The sequence below is a fragment of the Arachis ipaensis genome, chromosome B1 (assembly GCF_059453495.1).
Source record: "Arachis ipaensis isolate K30076 ecotype BB chromosome B1, ASM5945349v1, whole genome shotgun sequence".
Lineage (NCBI taxonomy): Eukaryota > Viridiplantae > Streptophyta > Magnoliopsida > Fabales > Fabaceae > Arachis > Arachis ipaensis.
In genome coordinates, this window is record NC_142436.1 from 68,547,319 (window position 1) to 68,568,356 (window position 21,038).

The 21,038-nt window shown below is 39.1% G+C and overlaps 1 non-coding gene across 1 annotated transcript; it reads left to right on the forward strand.

The window, feature by feature from the left end:
• The first annotated feature begins 19,980 nt into the window (after positions 1–19,980).
• On the forward strand, positions 19,981–20,088 carry LOC148576934 (small nucleolar RNA R71). The gene has a single exon (XR_015903726.1). It is a non-coding gene; the product is annotated as a small nucleolar RNA R71 (small nucleolar RNA).
• Positions 20,089–21,038: the final 950 nt, after the last annotated feature.

Sequence of the window (21,038 nt, forward strand, 5' to 3'; positions counted from 1 at the left end):
AGTGCAACTCTCTGGAGCCGATGTACGCAAACATAACCTCTGTAAGCAACTTCTGCCTTACAAATGTAGCTCTTCCTAGCCAATGTATGTACTGATAACCTCTATAAAGACACCACCTTATAGGTGCGACTCTCTATAACCGATGTATCTCTTGAAAGTAACTTTCTCAGTAAAATTACCACCATATCTCTGCCCTATTTTCAGCAGTAAACAATTATCTCAGCTCGTTCTCAGTGTTAAACAATATCTCTGCTAGTTTTCTTTTTGTTTTGTTTTCTTTTCTCTTTCTTCAGTCTTTTATTTTATTATTCTCAATATATCAAATCATGTTCACACTATTCTCTCACATTTTCCCAAATGTCTTATGAAAAGAGATTTGTAAGATTCTTAACATAACTCTATATTTCTAATGCTTTTAAAGAGTCTTTTATTTTACTTTTTTTCTTATTTAAATAAAAATAATATCTTTATTAAAAATATACTAATTAAATAGGTATACATACAATAATATTAAAGAAATATTAATATTTAGTATTTATATTTTGATATACAAAACTAGTTTCATTAAAGCTTTATTGTTAAACTTTTGGAAATAATACTTTAAATCTCAAACTTTAAAGTATTTTATTTTTAGCCCCACATTTTTAGAAAAAAATACTAATTAAATCTCACATATATTAATATTTACAAAATTAATCCAGAATTTCTATAAAATACTCGTTCACCTCTGTACTCTTACTTTTTACTAAAAATACTCCAAAACTTAAATAGTTACAAAATCAACCTCAATCTTTTATCAAATTACAATTTCATTATCAAAAATAATTTTGTGTTGGTGATAACCACAGCTCCCCAAAACCACAACAATTCTTGTGATTTTCTTCAAAATATATATTTAATTGTTAATCCATTTTCGAGCTTTACCATTTTGTTTCACGCTTATAACCCCCCATTTTTCATCCTTTAAATCTTAAATCAAAGTAAAATGCCTAGTGATTGAGAGGAAGCTAGGGAAGGGGATAACTTGTGGATGAAAAAAGGAGATATTATGATGAGTTATGACTAATGATGATGATATGAGTTGTTGAGGAGGATGGTGGGGTGTTGTATATGATATGAGCCGAGTGGCTGAGTATAATATGAGCCGAATGGCTATGTGTGATGATGGTTTATGGCTGATAATGAATTATGATTTTTATGCCGGATGGCTGAGATAAATGTTAATGTATGGCTGAGAATGAATGCATATATGCTGAATTTAATTATTGATGTTATGATTGTTGCACTTCACCTATCTGAGATACGAGTTTTACTGAGTGAAAGCAGTGGCTAGCCACCACGTTCTCCAGGTGGAGACTCGATACTCTACTGACCCTATGTCGTAAGTGTGGCCGGACACTGTGAAAGTTCTGGATGAGCTCGCCCCCGTGAATATACGCTAGTGAGGGTGTTGGATGTGAATTATGTATTATATTGCGAATAACTCAAGTTGGAGATGCATGACAGAGGGACAGTCCAATGGTTAGCTACCAGGACTTGTCGGGTTGGCTTTATAACCGACAGATGAGACTCATCAGCCACTAGGACAGGCATGCATCATATGCATTATATGTGATTTGTTTGGAATGCCTAATTGATTGCATCATTACTTGCTAATTGCCTAACTCTCATATCAGCTTCCTACTTGTGCATTTCCTTGTGTAAAATAATTGTGTTTACATATCAAGTTACTGTTGGTGGTTGGGAGGTTCAAAGGATTTGGAAAGGGGATATTTAGTTAGACTGAAGATCCTTAAGTTAGTCGCCTATTTTCATTCTCATGGTTTAGTATATTTATATGCTTTGGTTATGATTAGGAGTTCTAGGATTGCCTTCGGCTTTCCTAGGACATTACATGTTAGATATTTGGACACTGTTACCATGCTGAGAACCTCCGGTTCTCACCCATGTGGATTTTTTGGTTTCCAGATACAGGACGTGAGGCTCCTCGCTGAGGCATGCTGGAGACTTCTATTTTGGCGAACATCCTTAGCTCTCGGGATTTTATTTTGATCTTATATACTTGCTTAGATACTTATATTCACCACTGTATTTATATTTTGTATTAACTCCTCTTAGAGGTTGTTTTGGAGAAACAGGTTCTGTATATTATCTTTTCGGTTTTATTTTGGGTAGTTCCCTTATATATGTATGTATACTGCTATGTTCGGACCGGTTATCTTCACAAACCGAGTCCTGAGTCTTGATACCTGTATTGTTGGCACTCTCTTGTATACTCTCGCGTTAGCTTATCCTTTATAAGTTTCGTTTACGTTATCGATCGCGGTGTTGCGCTTTTCAATTTAACAGTTTTGATTTACCCCTTTTCTTCAAAGGCTCATAGTTACAAACCTTTCCACACTACTATACGTACTAAATTTTATTTCTAGAGGTCGTAATACCTCGCCACCTCTATTTTATGACTTAAGCATAAGACACTGTGTGGTAGGGTGTTACATTATGGTATCAGAGCAGTTCATTCCTGTAGAGTCTGAGGGACGGACTGACTATGCTTTTGTGCATTCTCTGTGTTTGTGTTTGTGTGCTATTAGGATATTGATAAACCACTATTTTATGGTTTATCTTGTGCTTAATTGAGTGGATTTTATCCACTATTCTCACACTTATTCATAGAATTCGCATGGTTTTACAAATCCTTCCCAATTTTGTTCTATGATTGAAAACTTGCTTCCTAAGCCTTAAATTGTGTATTTTTAATCCCTCTATATACCATTTGATGCCGTGATCGGTTTGTTAAGTGTTTTCAGGGGTTTATAGGGCAGAAATGGCTTAGAGGATGGAAAGGAAGCATGCAAAAGTTGAAGGAATACAAGAAATTGAAGGAATTGCTAAGCTGTCAAGCCTGACCTCTTCGTACTAAATCGATCATAACTTGAGCTACAGATATCTAAATGAGGCGGTTCCAGTTGCGTTGGAAAGCTAACATCTGGGACTTCAAAATGATATGCAATTTGCCATAGTTTCTGTAACAACCCTGTTTTTCGAGTACGCGAGATCTTTTCTGAAGACACGAATTTCTCTGAAAGATCAGTAAAGGGAACACCTCTTCTGTATCATCAAGCATCTCAATCCTCATTGTCATTATATTATCTATAACTCAGGACCTTAGTTGAGACAAGCCCGACAATGCAATCGCGAAGAACCTAGTTTTTGAACCGTATCGGTTAGGAGTTCTGATTCTAGTTTTCGTAAATAGTCTCAGTTTGACGAACCGGACTCGACTCATGAGAGAAGAGAGATAATAGTATAATATTATAATTATATTAGTATTAGAAGATGCTTGAATGATATTATAAGGTTACCTGGTCTATTTTTGTTAAAAATAGAAAATCGGTTTAACCGGGTATACGGTTTACTGGTGCAGCTTAGCACCAGCACTCTCTGACGAATTTAGCAATTCTAAGGCCTCATTATACATGTTTTATTCTCATAATAAATATGTTACTAGTGTCATTTATGCTAGTAGCTCAGAAACTAATTTTTAGAGATGTTTTTACAAGTGTTCTGATACACCTAGTTTTAATAGTTATACACCAGAGATATTTTAATATTATTTTAATCCACCTCCAAGCCAACCAATCACAACTCACCCTACACCCCCAAGACACTCCAAGGCTGGTCATTTACTCCCTTTGGACGAAAATGAGTAGAGAGAAAAGAGAGAAACTTTCATGAACACTTAATCTTCAAAGCTTGATTTCTTCTGAACTAAAACTCAAATCAAAACTCCGATTTCACCAAAATGATCCTCTCTTCTTCCTCTACATAACCATGTAACTTATCAAGGCTGGAAATAAGGTGAGATGGCTGTTCCTTTCCCCTTTCAATTCGGTTTTCAAGGAAACATGCTTAAAAATGTGTTTTCTTGATGTTCTTCCTTAGGAATCATGCTTAACTTGACTTGAGGGGCAAGAAACGTGACTTTCCAGCAAGTCTAAGGTTAGAAATCACCTCGTAACGTGCTGAGCAAGATTTGGTCAGTTGAGGGTTTTCGGGTTTAAAGTTGTTCTTGATGTGATTTAGGAGGAAAACTTGTTTAAGGACCACCTGAAAGTCTAACCGGATTTGGAGCAGCAAATCAAGGTAGGGATTGACGAATTTAATCTTGATTGATTGTGTTTGAGTTGTGTGATTATGATATAGTTTGGCTGTGCTTGAAATTGATTGTTTGTATGAGTAATTCTTGTTGAAATTTTGGTGAAAATTTGATGAAATTTAAGCTATGAATGTGTGTTCTTATGGCTGCTGGAAAACGAAACCCTAGGGCTTAAATTGGGTTTCAATTTGTGTTAAAATCATGTAGAAAAGATGGGGTTTTAGTGGCTGGGAATTTATTTTGAATTTTGGTAAAAATTGGTTGCTGAAAAGACTGAAAAACAGGTAAAAACAGAGAAAGAATCTGAAGAAGTTACGAAGAACACGAAGAACACTTTGAGTGTGATGAAGAACATTGAAGAACACCTTTTAGATCTTATAAAGGGAAAGGAAGTAAATATTTTGGTGTTTGAGGGGTTATTTTGTAATTTCTGAAAGTTAGGGTGGTTAAAGTAGAAATATTAAAAGTTATGGGTGGTAAAAAGTGAATTTTAAAGGTTAAAGATAAAGATAAGGTAATTTTCGAAAATTTAATAATAAAATAATAAATAATAATAAAATATTAAATAATAATATTTAATTAAAAATGATATTTTAATAAAAATAATAAAATAATGCGAAAAAGGCAGTTTTCTGTAAAAGCTTTAGAAAGACAACTTTAAGTGCAGAATTTTCCTAATTACCTTCATAAAATACTTAGGAAGTGGTAATAACATATTAGTGAGGCAAAGATAAAAGAAATATAAAAATTTGAAGAAAAGATAAAAGTCGAAGAAAAAGTCTGTAAAGTTTTAATAACAGAAAAACAGACAGAGACTAGTGAACGAACTAGGGCAACATAGTTAGTCCTTGAGTTGCGACTAGGGTTAGGTATTATATGAAAAGTTAAATTGTTTCAGTATAGACTTAATGAACCTATACTTGGGACAAGCTAACTATTCATACCGAAATTTACATAAGCTTTAAATACATACGTTAAGCAGAGAAATCAGAGCAGAGTAAAGAAAACACAGAGAACAGATAACCAGAGAAAAGTAAAGAGATACAAAGAAAAGAGTAATCAAAGCAGAGAAAAAAGTCAAAGTGAAAAGAGTAATATGATAAAGAGAATAGAGAACAAGCAGAGGGCCTATTAAAAGGTCATTTGTTGCGTTAAGACAACTCCAGAGATATTTGTATATTCATCTGCTGCTTTTCTGTTGGCCCTAGAGGTCCTGTAGACCCAAGTTCACCTACAGTGAGTTGTTATTCCTGTAGGCCGAAGTTCACCTATAGTGAATATCAATTGTGTATCTCAGGGTGTTGCTCCTGTAGGCCGAAGTTCACCTACAGAGAGTTGTGATTCCTGTAAGCCGAAGTTCACTTACAGAGGTGTCATTTCTGTAGGCCGAAGTTCACCTACAGAAAGTTGTTGTGCTGTAATTAGACTTTTTCTGTAAGCCGAAGTTCACTTACAGAGGTGTTATTTCCGTAGGCCGAAGTTCACCTACAGAAAGTTGTTGTGTTATGTTTAGACTATTCCTGTAAGCCGAAGTTCACTTACGGGAGTGCTATTTTTGTAGGCAGAAGTTCACCTACAGAGAATAAGCCATATCTAGGACTAGTTCCTGGATAATGTCGGGCTGCAGGGTGTAAACCGACACGTGAGCTCATGGCCTGCATAGGACAGACATGCATCATACTTGGTTGTGCATTTCCTCTGTTATGATTATTGAATGAATGTATGCTCTGTTTGTTTGTATTCTATTCTTTGTGGTTGTGTTATTTTCTTGTATTCTTCTGTTGTGTTCTGCTATCTGTTTTCTCTATCTTCTCTATTTATCTGTATCTTCTATTTACTGCTTTCTGTATTCTGCTTTTTACCTGCAAAACAATACGAAATTAATGAACTTAACTAATAACCCCGGCCCTACTAAGAACTCCCCAGTTCTTACCCCTTCTCTCTCCCTTCCCCCTTCAGATGGAAGCATGAGTACCCTTCCGTAGTTCGCTGATGATCGTTCCCAAAAAGGATTCCGCCCTAGGTAGTCTTTTGAGTCTAGGGTGAATCTCGATTTCTATTTATATATATATACTGTAAGACCAGCCAATGTCTGCACCCCGTTTGTACGTGAACTTTAACCTAAATCCTGTGTGCGAGACTCATGTTGTGTGGCTACTTGATGAGGTACCAGAGAGACGTCCTATGGCAATGTCTGATCGTGCAGAGGAGTAGCAGATGATGTTCTACCTTTTGGTGACGTTCCACCTGACTTGAGTTTTGAAAACTTATAACGTACTTTTCCTCGCTTTAGTAGTTTGGAGGGACTAGGTGAGGATAGAGTCTAGGCTACCTTGAACATGTCAAGACCTGGGATGTTGTATGTATATATAAGTATATAGTTATTATCTAGCTATATCTAGGGGTGTTCTAACTAAAGATCTTTACTCTAATAAAGGCTGAATCACCGAATGTTGTCAACTACTTGTGATGTATTTATGTGTGGTTGTTTATAACTGTTTTACCTGTTATTATTTGTGAATTGATTATAAATGATTCTGTTTATTAATCCAAATGTTTTCAAAAAAAAAAGTACCTCGCTAACTAACTACGCTTTTAACAACGAATCAGGTTCATATAATAAATAATAGATAATAATTAGGATGATAAATTGGTAGCACTCAGTTTCTGGTATATCCTAGGCGTACTGAAAATTGGGTCGTTACAGTTTTCATGCAGTTAGGTGACGCGCACGTGTGCATCACGCGTACGCGTGACCTTGCAAAAAGCGATGCGTACGCGTGACAGAGCCACGTGCTGTACGTATCAGAAAATTCTGGGGGCGATTTCTGGGCTCCTTTGGCCCAGTTCCAAGCCCGAAAACACAGATTAGAGGCTGCAGAGGGGGGAATCATTCATACAACATTCATTCACATAATTTTAGGTTTTAGATGTAGTTTTCTAGAGAGGGAGGCTCTCTCCTCTCTCTAAGTTTTAGGATTCTTAGGTTTAGCTATTTTCAATTTTAGATTTCTACTTTACTTTAATTTAGTTTTTCTTCTACTCTTATTTATTCTAGCACTTTAGTTTCTCTTCTCTTGGTGATTTATTTATTTATCCACTTTAGTTTATGAATTCTCATGTTAGATTTGATTTTCTATTTAATGTAATTTGAGGTATTTCATATTTATGATTGCTTTCTTCAATTTATGTTATTGATGCTTTCAATTGGTTGTTTGGATTTTATTATCTCTTATTACTTTTCTATGCTTTTACTTTGCGCCCATCAAGTGTTTGATGAAATGCTTGGTTGGATTTTAAGTTAGATTTTCCTATTCTTAACTTGGATTGATTAATTGGAGACTCTTGAATTATCAAAGGTCTTCTATTGATGGTATTTGAGACTTGCTAGTTGATTTGAATTCCACTAACTCTAGTCTTTCCTTGAGAGTTGACTAGGACTTGAGGAATCAAATTGATTTATCCACTTGACTTTCCTTCATAGTTAGAGGTTGACTAAGTGGGAGCAATGGACAATTACTATCATAATTGATAATGATAATGAGGATAGGAATTCTAATTCTCAATACTTGTTAAGACTTTTCTTAATTATTAGTTTATTTTCTTGTCATTTACATTCCTTGCTCAATCCTTCAAAAATCCAAAATATACTATCTCATAACCAATAGTAGCATACTTCCCTGAAATTCCTTGAGAGACGACCCGAGGTTTGAATACTTCTGTTATTATTTTTATTGGGGTTTGTTACTTGTGACAACCAAATTTTTGTATGAGAGGATTGTTTGTTGGTTTAGAAACTATACTTGCAACGAGGTTTCATTTGTGAAATTCTAAACCGTCAAAAATCCATTCATCAAAATAGCGCCGTTGCCGGGAAATTGCAAATGTGTGCCTTATTATTGGTTATTGTACATATTTGCCTTTTGCTTATTTGTTAGTTTTTGTTAGTTTTAGGATTTTTTTGCGTATTTTCTATTAGCTTTCGTTTTTTTCGCTACTATGAATTCTCACCCCTTTGGCTATGAGTTTGGTTCAAATTATGTTGTAGAGAATGGAAGCTATAATGAGAATATGCATCAAGGTTGAGACAATCAAAGATGGGAGGAGCCTGATCAACCCTCTTGGCAACAACCTCCCCCAACTTACTATGAGCTAGAGCCATTCCAAGGTGCATACCAAGACAATGGATATGGTGGATCCCTTGTAGTTACCAACAAGCCCCACCATATGCCTATGAACCCCCTCCTCAACATAGCTTTGAACCACCATACTCACAAGCCCCTTTCCACCATTCACCTCCCTATGATCCTAATCCTTATCTATCATACCAACCACCATACGAACCATATGAACCATACCCAGAACCACCATCTCAATATACACCATCTCCATACCCTTATCAAGAAGAACCACCTCCGTATTATGAGCCTTTTCTCCCAACAAATGAACCCTCCTATCTACCCCAAGCTCCCATAGATGATACCTTTAGTGCTATTTGCCAAGGGCAAAGAGAGTTTCAAACCACACTTACCTCTACTCTCACCGGTCTCACCTCTACTCTCCAAGCTCTTATATCCCATTTAGATCCATCCTTAACCCTCCAATACTCAACCCTCAAGCTCTGGTGCACTTATTTTTCACCCATATCCATCAATCCAAGAACAACATGATCCCAATTACGCTATTGACATGGAACAAGAGAGAAGGGATCGTCTTAGGGACGTAATGGATCGGGTTCACGCATACATACTTTAAGAGAAGCAAGAGGAGGCCCAAAAAGTGGAGGTAGGAGAGACCCTTGAAGATGAAGGAGTAGTTGAAGAATTAGGGGAAATTGAAGAAAGTTGTCAAGAGGTGGAAGTTATCAAGGAGGAGTTAGATTTTATACTAGAGCAAGTGGAAAAACCAGAAATTATCGAAGAAGAGGAAGTGGTTGAGGACTTAGTAAATGTGGAACCTCCATGGGAAACTCAAGTCATAGAGTCTCCTTCCAAGACATTTGAATTTGATGTTGAGAAGGGTGTACAACCTTCAAGGCATATCATGGTTGAAGACCTTGAGGAGGTTGATCATGAGATGGGCTCAATAATTAATAAGTTTTTACCTACAATTGAACCCTCTCCCATTGAACTAGAGGAAGAGGTTAATGTTGCAGAAGCTTGTCAAGAGGTGGAGATCATCATAGAGGAGCCCAAGAGAGTGAAGCATACATTGGCAAGGCTGCCACTAGAGATACCTCCCCCCGAGTCATTACCATCTAACACAATATTCAAGTGGGTAAAATTCTTATTTAATGCAATTTGAGGTATTTCATATTTATGATTGCTTTCTTCAATTTAATTTATTGATGCTTTCAATTGGTTGTTTGGATTTTATTATCTCTTATTGCTTTTCTATGCTTTTACTTTGCGCCCATCAAGTGTTTGATGAAATGCTTGGTTGGATTTTAAGTTAGATTTTCCTATTCTAAACTTGGATTGATTAATTGGATACTCTTGAATTATCAAAGGTCTTTTATTGATTGGTATTTGAGACTTGCTAATTGATTTGAATTTCACTAACTCTAGTCTTTCCTTGAGAGTTGACTAGGACTTGAGGAATCAAATTGATTTATCCACTTGACTTTCCTTCATAGTTAGAGGTTGACTAAGTGGGAGCAATGGACAATTACTGTCATAATTGATGATGATAATGAGGATAGGAATTCTAATTCTCAATACTTGTTAAGACTTTTCTTAATTATTAGTTTATTTTCTTGTCATTTACGTTCCTTGCTCAACCTTTCAAAAAGCCAAAAATATACTATCTCATAACCAATAGTAGTATACTTCCCTGCAATTCCTTGAGAGACGACCCGAGGTTTGAATACTTCGGTTATTATTTTTATAGGGGTTTATTACTTGTGACAACCAAATTTTTGTATGAGAAGATTGTTTGTTGGTTTAGAAACTATACTTCCAACGAGGTTTCATTTGTGAAATTCTAAACTGTCAAGAATCCATTCATTAGATATCGATTGACATAACTATCATAAATATTCATGAGCATGCATTTGGGACTTTGAAGCACTAGACTTTCGATATTGGGACTGATCAACTTGATATCGATTGTTTGGTATGTATCAGAACCAGATGGTGCCTCGTGGATACGGTTGAGGCCATGGGAGAGGACGTACTGGTACTCAAGGGCCGAAAACCAATCAAAATAACCCGATAAATTTCATGGTTGCATTACAGAACATGGCTACTACTATGCAGGCCACTTCTGAGGCACTCGGGTAGCAGATGATCAACAATAATAATGGGGGAAATGGCAGAAACGAGACTCAAGGTTCGATGACATTGGCGGCCTTCTTAAAGGTTAATCCACCAAAGTTCAAGGGAACCACCAACCCGACTAAAGCCGATACTTGGTTTCACGCTATGGAGAGAGCACTGCAAGCATAGTTGGTGCCCGAAGAGCAGTATGTCGAGTTTGCTACCTATATGCTCACTGGGGAAGCATCGCATTGGTGACAGGGAGCCCGACGTCTCCTACAGTAGGGTGATGATCCTATCACCTGGGATGCCTTCTAGGTAGAATTCTATAAGAAGTACTTTTCAAATTCCGTCATGACAACCAAAGAACTAGAGTTACTGCAGCTGAAGCAGCGTGCTATGTCTGTATCTGATTATACAGATAAGTTTAAGGAGCAGTTCAGGTTTTTCTGCATGTGTCAAGGAGCTCCGAGAGACTTCGAGGAGTGAAAATGCACCAAGTATGAAGGAGGGCTCCGAAGTGACATTTTTAGTTCAGTAGGGCCTATGGAGATCATGACATTCTTTAAGTTGGTAAATAAGAGCAGGGTTACTGAAGAGTGTGTGAAGAAGGCAGCTACAGAGAGAGGAAGCCATAGGGGACCATTCTCATAGAACCGAGGGAAGAACTTTGCTCTTAGAGGTCCACCTTTCAAGCAGGGAGGCTTTGTACCACAAGGACTCAGGGTCAGAATAACTTCAAGAGGCCTAATAACAACAATGTCCCGAGAAGAAAGTTTGGGAAGCAGCCTCTGAATGAGCAGGCTTGTGTTAGATGTGGGAGTTACCATGCTGGTGTTCCGTGTGAGGTTGGATGGTGCTTGTGCTACTCATGTGGTAAGCCAGGGCATAAAGCCACAAATTGTCCGGAGAAGCAGAGACAAGGTACTGGGGAGCACAACAGCCTGGTCAGGTGTTCACTACTTCAGCTGTGGGTGCCGAGCGGTCCGAGACACTTATCCGAGGTAAATATAAAATGGCTGGTCAAATTTTAAATGTGTTATTTGATTCTGGAGCATCACATTCATTCATTGCATTTGAAAAGGCTAGTGAGTTAGGATTGAAGATTGTGGTCTTGGGCTACGATCTGAAGGTGTATAATGCCACCCATGAAGCCATGGTAACTAGGCTAAGATGTCTGCAAGTTTCGTTTAGGGTCAAGCAGCGTGATTTTGTACATGATTTGATTTGTTTGCCGATGACCGGTCTTGATCTTATCTTGGGGTTGGGCTGGTTATCTAAGAATCATGTCCTGTTGAACTGTTTTAAGAAATCATTGCATTTCATGCCAGAAGGATCAGAAGGGCCGGTTGTGGTGAATGGCTGTTATTTGAACTATGTGGTAGTAAATTGTTCGAGGCAGGAATGTCAAGGTGTTATGCTATTAGCTGCGAGTGTGTCGGGTGAGGAACAAAGCGTAGAGCAAATCTCAGTTGTTTGTGAATTTCCTGAGTAAGCACTTCATTCGCCCTAGTGTTTCTCTGTGGGGAGCACTGGTGATGTTGGTGAAGAAGAAAGACGGGAGTATGCAGCTTTGTGTGGATTACAGGCAATTGAACAAGGTCACAATAAAGAATAAGTACCCACTGCCGAGGATTGATGATCTTATGGATTAGTTACAAGGAGCCGGGGTTTTCTCCAAGATTAATTTACGATCTGGTTATCACCAGATAAGGGTGAGAGATGAGGACATCCCTAAGACCGCTTTTTAGAACTTGTTATGGTCATTACGAGTACACTGTAATGTCTTTTGGGTTGACAAATGCTCCTGCAGTGTTTATGGATTACATGAACAGAATTTTCTGTCTGTTTCTGGATAAATTCGTTGTTGTCTTCATTGATGACATACTGATTTATTCTAAAACCGAATAAGAGAATGCAAAACACTTGAGGACCGTGTTGCAGATACTAAAGGAAAGGAAACTCTATGCAAAACTGTCTAAATGTGAATTCTGGAAGGACGAAGTGAACTTTCTTGGCCATGTGGTGAGTAAACAGGGGATAGCAGTAGACCCTTCCAAAGTAGAAGCAGTGATGGAGTGGGGGCGACCGACCTCAGTTACTGAGATAAGGAGTTTTCTGGGCTTAGCTGGCTACCATTGGAGATTCTTCAAAGGCTTCTCACAGATAGCTTTGCCATTGACAAATTTAACCCGCAAGGACGTGCCATTTGTTTGGACTTCTGAGTGTGAGGAGAGTTTCCAAGCGTTGAAGCAAAAGTTGACTACCGCGCCTGTATTGGTGTTACCCGAGCCGAATGAACCATTTGAGGTATATTGTGATGCCTCACTAAAGGGTCTGGGGTGCGTGCTGATGCAGCACCAGAATGTGGTGGCGTATGCCTCACGACAGTTAAGACCTCATGAAGTTAATTACCCGACGCATGATCTGGAATTTGCTGCAGTTGTGTTTGCGCTAAAGGTGTGGAGGCATTAGATCTATGGGGTTAAGTTCCGAGTTTTCTCTGATCACAAGAGCTTGAAATACCTCTTTGAACATCGGAGACCTTCCGGGACGTTGCAGCCCTTGGAGATTCCAAAATGGAAGTGGGAGATCATTGCGATGGATTTTGTGTCGGGATTGCTGAGGACTAGGACCAGTTTTGATGTTGTCTGGGTGATTATAGACTGGCTGACGAAGTCGGCTCACTTTCTACCCATTCGGATGAACTATACTCTTGAGGAGTTAGCGCACCTGTATATCAAGGAGATTGTGAGAACTTCATGGTGTGCCGACTACCATAATTTCTGATAGAGATCCCCATTTCACTTTGAGGTGCTAGGGTGCATTTCAGAAAGCTTTTGGAACCCGTTTGAGCTTAAGTACAGCTTACCACCTGGTGCGCAGAAATTGTGATTACACTTTGATTATGTAAAATTCATCGCTCTTTCTTTCCCTGGTAATGGCGCCAAAAACATGATGCCAATACCATGGTTCACAATTTCGCACAACTAACCAGCAAGTGCACTGGGTCGTCCAAGTAATACCTTACGTGAGTAAGGGTCGAATCCCACGGAGATTGTCGGTATGAAGCAAGCTATGGTCACCTTGTAAATCTCAGTCAGGCGGATATAAAATAGTGATGGAGTTTTCGAAATTAAATAATAAAAGAGGGATAGAAATACTTATGTAATTCATTGGTGAGAATTTCAGATAAGCGAATAGAGATGCTTTCATTCCTTTGAACCTCTGGTTTCCAGCTATCTTCATCCAATCAGTCTTACTCCTTTCCATGGCTGGCTTTATGTGATACATCACCATTGTCAATGGCTACTTTCGGTCTTCTCTCGGGAAAATGATCCAAATGCCCTGTCACAGTACGGCTAATCGTCTGGAGGCATCACCCTTGTCAATGGCTTCATCTTATCCTCTCAGTGAAAATGGTCAACGCACCCTGTCACGGCACGGCTATTCATATGTCGGTTCTCGATCATGCTGGAATAGGATTTACTATCCTTTTGCGTCTGTCACTACGCCCAGCAATCGCGAGTTTGGAGCTCGTCACAGTCATTCATTCATTGAATCCTACTAGGAATACCACAGACAAGGTTTAGACCTTCCGGATTCTCTTGAATGCCGCCATCCTTCTAGCTTACACCACGAAGATTCCGATTAAGAGATCTAAGAGATACTCATTTAATCTAATGTAGAACGGAAGTGGTTTTCAGGCACACGTTCATAGGGAATGATGATGATTGTCACGTTCATCACATTCAGGTTGAAGTGCGAATGAATATCTTAGAAGCGAAACAAGATGAATTGAATAGAAAACAGTAGTACTTTGCATTAATCTTTGAGGAACAGCAGAGCTCCACACCTTAATCTATGGAGTGTAGAAACTCTACTGTTAAAATTATATAAGTGAAAGGTCCAGGCATGGCCGAATGGCCAGCCCCTCTGATCTAAGAACCAGGCGTCCAAAGATAAAACTCAGGATGTCTAATACAATAGTAAAATGTCCTATTTATAATAAACTAGCTACTAGGGTTTACAGAAGTAAGTAATTGATGCATAAATCCACTTCCGGGGCCCACTTGGTGTGTGCTTGGGCTGAGCTTGAGTGTTGCACGTGTAGAGGTCCTTCTTGGAGTTGAACGCCAGTTTTTGTGCCAGTTTGGGCGTTCAACTCTGGTTTTGGATCCTTTTCTGGCGCTGGACGCCAGATTTGGGCAGAGAGCTGGCGTTGAAAGCCAGTTTGCGTCGTCTAAACTTGGCCAAAATATAAACTATTACATATTGATGGAAAGCCCTAGATGTCTACTTTCCAACGCAATTGAAAGCGCGCCATTTCGAGTTCTGTAGCTCCAGAAAATCCACTTTGAGTGCAGGGAGGTCAGAATCTAACAGCATCAGCAGTCCTTCTTCAACCTCTGAATCTGATTTCTGCTCAAGTCCCTCAATTTCAGCCAGAAAATACCTAAAATCACAGAAAAATACACAAACTCATAGTAAAGTCCAGAAATGTGAATTTAACATAAAAACTAATGAAAACATCCCTAAAAGTAACTAGATCCTACTAAAAACATACTAAAAACAATGTCAAAAAGCGTATAAATTATCCGCTCATCACAACACCAAACTTAAATTGTTGCTTGTCCCCAAGCAACTGAAAATCAAATAGGATAAAAAGAAGAGAATATACTATAAATTCCAAACTACGAATGAAACAGAGCTTCAATCATATGAGCGGGACTTATAGCTTTTTGCCTCTTGAATAGTTTTGGCATCTCACTTTATCTATTGAGGTTCAGAATGATTGGCATCTATAGGAACTTCAGATTTCGAATAGTGTTATTGACTCTCCTAGTTCAGTATGATGATTCTTGAACACAGCTTCTTTATGAGTCTTGGCTGTGGCCCTAAGCACTTTGTTTTCCAGTATTACCACCGGATACATAAATGCCACAGACACATAATTGGGTGAACCTTTTCAGATTGTGACTCAGCTTTGCTAGAGTCCGCAATTAGAGGTGTCCAGGGTTCTTAAGCACACTCTTTTTTTGCCTTGGACCTTGACTTTAACCGCTCAGTCTCAAGTTTTCACTTGACACCTTCACGCCACAAGCACATGGTTAGGGACAGCTTGGTTTAGCCGCTTAGACCAGGATTTTATTCCTTTAGGCCCTCCTATCCACTGATGCTCAAAGCCTTGGGATCCTTTTTATTTGCCCTTGCCTTTTGGTTTTAAGGGTTATTGGCTTTTTGCTCTTGCCTCTTGGTTTTAAGAGCTTTGGCTTTTTCTGCTTGCTTTTTCTTCTTTTTTTTTTCTATATTTTTTTTTCGCCAATTTTTTTTCTTTTTTTTTTCTGTGCAAGCTTTGCTCTTTGCTACTTTTTCTTGCTTCAAGAATCATTTTTATGATTTTTCAGATTATCAAATAACATGTCTCCTAGTCATCATTCTTTCAAGAGCCAACATATTTAACATTCTTAAACAACAACTTCAAAAGACATATGCACTGTTCAAGCATACATTCAGAAAACAAGAAGCATTGTCACCACATCAATATAATTAAACTAAGTTCAAGGATAAATTCAAAACTCATGTACTTCTTGTTCTTTTGAATTAAAACATTTTTCATTTAAGAGAGGTGATGGATTCATAGGACATTTATAACTTTAAGACAAAGTTACTAACTACTAATGATCATGTAATGAAGACACAAACATAGATAAGCACATAACATAGAAAACGAAAAACAGAAGAAATAAGAACAAGGAATGAATCCACCTTAGTGATGGTGGCGTTTCCTTCTTGAGGAACCAATGATGTCCTTGAGCTCTTCTATGTCTCTTCCTTGTCTTTGTTGCTCCTACCTTATTGCTTTTTGATCTTCTCTTATTTCATGAAGCATGATGGAGTGCTCTTGATGTTCTACCCTTAGTTGTCCCATATTGGAACTCAATTCTCCTAGGGAGGTGTTGATTTGCTCCCAATGGTTTTGTGGAGGAAAGTGCATTTGAGGCATCTCAGGGATCTCATGGAAATGAGCTTCTTGCGCCTCTTGAGCTCCATGACTGGGCTCTCTTGCTTGCTCCATCTTTTTCTTAGTGATGGGCTTGTCCTCTTTAATGAGGATATCTCCCTCTATGTCAATCCCAGCCGAATTGCATAGGTGGCAAATGAGGTGAGGAAAGGCTAACCTTGCCATGGTGGAGGACTTGTCAGCCACCTTGTAGAGTTCTTGAGGTATAATCTCATGAACTTCCACCTCTTCTCCAATCATGATGCTATGGATCATGATGGCCCGGTCTATAGTAACTTCAGACCGGTTGCTAGTGGGAATGATAGAGCATTGAATAAACTCCAACCATCCTCTAGCTATAGGCTTGAGGTCCAATCTTCTTAGTTGAACCGGCTTGCCTTTGGAGTCAATCTTCCATTGAGCTCCTTCCACGCATATGTCCATAAGGACTTGGTCCAACCTTTGATTAAAGTTGACCCTTCTAGTGTAGGGGCGTGCGTTCTCTTCCATGTTTGGCAAGTTGAACGCCAACCTCACATTCTCCAGACTAAAATCTAAGTATTTCCCCCGAACCATTGTAACATAGTTCTTTGGATTCGGGTTCTTACTTTGATCATGGTTCTTGGTGATCCATGCATTAGCATAGAACTCTTGAACCATTAGGATGCCGACTTGTTGGATGGGATTTGTTAGAACTTCCCAACCTCTTCTTTGAATTTCATGTCGGATCTCCGGATACCCATTTCTTTTGAGTTTGAAAGGGACCTCAGGGATCACCTTCTTCTTGGCCACAACATCATAGAAGTGGTCTTGATGGGCTTTGGAGATGAACCTTTCCATCTCCTATGACTCGGATTTGGAAGCTTTTGTCTTCCCTTTTCCCCTTTCTAGAGGATTCTCCGGTCTTAGGTGCCATCAATGGTAATGGAAAAACAAAAAGCTTATGCTTTTACCACACCAAACTTAGAATATTGCTCGCCCTCGAGCAATAAACAAAAGAATAGAAGAAGAAGAAGAAGAAATATGGAGAGGGAGAGGGAGATGTGGTTTTGGCCAAGAGGAGTGTAGAGGGGTGTGTTGTGTGAATTTGATGAAGAAAGGAGGTCTTTATATAGGGAAGGGAGGGGGGTTAAGGTTCAGCCATATGGGTGGGTATGGGTGGGAAATTGGTTTTGAATTTTGAAGGTAGGTGGAGTTTATGAGGTAGGTTTATGGGGAATAGTGGATTGATGTGAGTGGTGAAGAGGTGATGGGGAAGAGAGTTTGAGGTGATTGGTGAAGGGTTTTTGGGGAAGAGTGTTTATGGGGTTGTGTGAAAGAGAGTGGTGAGAAGAAGTGAGTGGAGGTAGGTGGGGATCCTGTGGGGTTCACAGATCCTGAGTGGATCCTGTGGGGTCCACAGATCCTGAGTGGATCCTGTGGGGTCCACAGATCCTGAGGTGTTCAAGGATTTACATCCCTGCACCCATTAGGCATGTAAAAATGCCCTTGCACACAACTCTGGGCGTTCAGCGCCAGGTTGGTGGCCATTTTGGGCGTTCAATGCCCATTTGTGTGCCATTTCTGGCGTTGAACGCCAGAACCATGCCTGTTCTGGCGTTCAGCGCCCAGAAGCTGCCCATTTTGGGCGTTCAGCGCCAGAACCATGCTCTGTTCTGGCGCTGAACGCCAGACAGATGCTCCTCCAGGGTGTGATTTTTCTTCTGCTGTTTTTGATTCCGTTTTTAATTTTTATATTTATTTTGTGACTCCACATGATCATGAACCTATAAAGACATATAATTAAGAAAAATATAGTTAGATAAATAAAAATTGGGTTGCCTCCCAACAAGCGCTTCTTTAATGTCAATAGCTTGACAGTGGGCTCTCATGGAGCCTCACAGATGTGCAGAGCTTTGTTGAGACTCTCCAACACCAAACTTAGAGTTTGGATATGGGAGTTCAACACCAAACTTAGAGTTTAGTTGTGGCCTCCCAACACCAAACTTAGAGTTTGACTGTGGGGGCTCTGGTTGACTCTGCTTTGAGAGAAGCTTTTTCTGCTTCCTCTCCATGGTTGCAGAGCGAGATCCTTGAGCTTTAAACACAAGGGAGTCCTTACTCCATTGAAGGACTATTTCACCTCTGTCAACATCAATCACAGCTCTTGCTGTGGCTAGGAAAGGTCTTCCTATGATGATGGATTCATCCTCTTCCTTTCCAGTATCCAGGACTATGAAATCAGCAGGGATGTAAAGGCCTTCAACCTTCACTAACACGTCCTCTACTTGTCCATAAGCCTGTTTTCTTGAACTGTCTGCCATCTCTAATGAGATTTTAGCAGCTTGCACCCCATAGATTCCCAGTTTCTCTATTACAGAGAGGGGCATGAGGTTTATTCCTGAACCAAGGTCACACAGAGCCTTAAAGATCATGGTGCCTATAGTACAAGGTATTATGAACTTTCCAGGATCCTGTCTCTTCTAAGGCAATGTCAGTTGATCCAGATTACTTAGTTCATTGATGAAAAAGGGAGGTTCAACTTCCCAAGTATCAATGCCAAATAATTTGGCATTCAGCTTCATGATTGCACCAAGAAACTTGGCAGTTTGCTCTTCAGTAACATCCTCATTCTCTTCAGAAGAGGAATACTCATCAGAGCTCATGAAGGGCATAAGGAGGTTCAATGGAATCTCTATGGTCTCTAGATGAGTCTCAGATTCTTTTGGTTCCTCTGAGCGAAGCTCCTTATTGATCACTGGACGTCCCAGGAGGTCTTCCTCCTTGGGATTCACGTCCTCCACTCCCCTTGTAGGTTCGGCCATGGTGCTTATGTCAATGGCCTTGCACTCTCCTTTTGGGTTCTCTTCTGTATTGCTTGGGAGAGTACTGGGAGGGATTTCAGTGATCCATTTACTCAGCTGGCCCACTTGTTCTTCCAAATTTCTAATGGAAGACCTTGTTTCATTCATGAAATTCACAGTGGCCTTAGATAGATCAGAGACTAAGTTTGCTAAGCTAGATGAATTCTGCTCAGAATTCTCTGTTTGTTGCTGAGTGGATGATGGAAAAGGCTTGCTATTGCTAAACCTGTTTCTTCCACCATTATTAAAGCCTTGTTGAGGCTTTTGATCCTTCCATGAGAAATTTGGATGATTTCTCCATGATGAGTTATAGGTGTTTCCATGAGGTTCACCTAAGTAATTCACCTCTGCTATTGCAGGGTTCTCAGGATCATAAGCTTCTTCTTCAGAAGATGCCTCTTGAGTACTGTTGGATGCAGCTTGCATTCCATTCAGACTCTGGGAAATCATATTGACTTGCTGAGTCAATAATTTATTCTGAGCCAATATGGCATTCAGAGTATCAACTTCAAGAACTCCCTTCTTCATAGGCGTCCCATTACTCACAGGATTCCTTTCAGAAGTGTACATGAACTGGTTATTAGCAACCATGTCAATGAGTTCTTGAGCTTCTGCAGGCGTTTTCTTTAGGTGAATGGATCCACCTGCAGAAGTGTCCAGTGACATCTTTGATAGCTCAGATAAACCATCATAGAATATATCTAGGATGGTCCATTCTGAAAGCATGTCAGAAGGACACTTTTTGGTCAACTGTTTGTATCTTTCCCAAGTTTCATAGAGGGATTCACCTTCTTTCTGTCTGAAGGTTTGAACATCAGTTCTAAGCTTGCTCAGCTTTTGAGGAGGAAAGTACTTGGCTAAGAAAGCTGTGACCAGCTTATCCCAAGAGTTCAGGCTGTCTTTGGGTTGAGAATCCAACCATAATCTAGCTCTGTCTCTTACAGCAAAAGGAAAAAGCATGAGCCTGTAGACTTTAGGATCTACTCCATTAGTCTTAACAGTATCACATATCTGCAAGAATTCAGTTAAGAACTGAAAAGGATCTTCAGATGGAAGTCCATGAAACTTGCAGTTCTGCTGCATCAGAGAAACTAATTGAGATTTCAGCTCAAAGTTGTTTGCTCCAATGGCAGGAATGGAGATGCTTCTTCCATGTAGATTGGAATTAGGTGCAGTAAAGTCACCAAGCATCTTCCTTACATTATTATTATTTTTGGCTGCCATCTCCTTCTCCTGTTCGAAAATTTCTGAAAGGTTATCTCTGGATTGTTGTATTTTAGCTTCTCTTAATTTTTTCTTCAGAGTCCTTTCAGGTTCTGGATCTGCTTCCACAAGAATGTTCTTATCCTTGCTCCTGCTCATATGACAAAGAAGAAGGCACAGAAAAATAATAATAATAATAGAGATCCTTTATACCACAGTATAGGGATCCCTGTGTGAGTAGAAGAAGAGGGGGAGACAAAGAATGTAATGTAATGGAAGAAACACAACTGTGAGGAGGGTTGAGATGTGAGATGAGATGTTAGTAAATGAATAAATAAATAGAATAAGATGGGAGAGGGAGAATTTTCGAAAAATATTTTTTGAAAAAGAGTTAGTGATTTTCGAAAATGGTTTTTGAAAAAGTGTTAGTAGTTTTTCGAAATTTTTTTTTAAAATCAAAAATAAAAATAATTAGTTAATAAAAAAGAAATTTTTGAAAAAGGGGGGAGATATTTTCGAAAATTAGAGAGAGAGAGTTAGTTAGGTAGTTTTGAAAAAGTTAAGAAACAAACAAA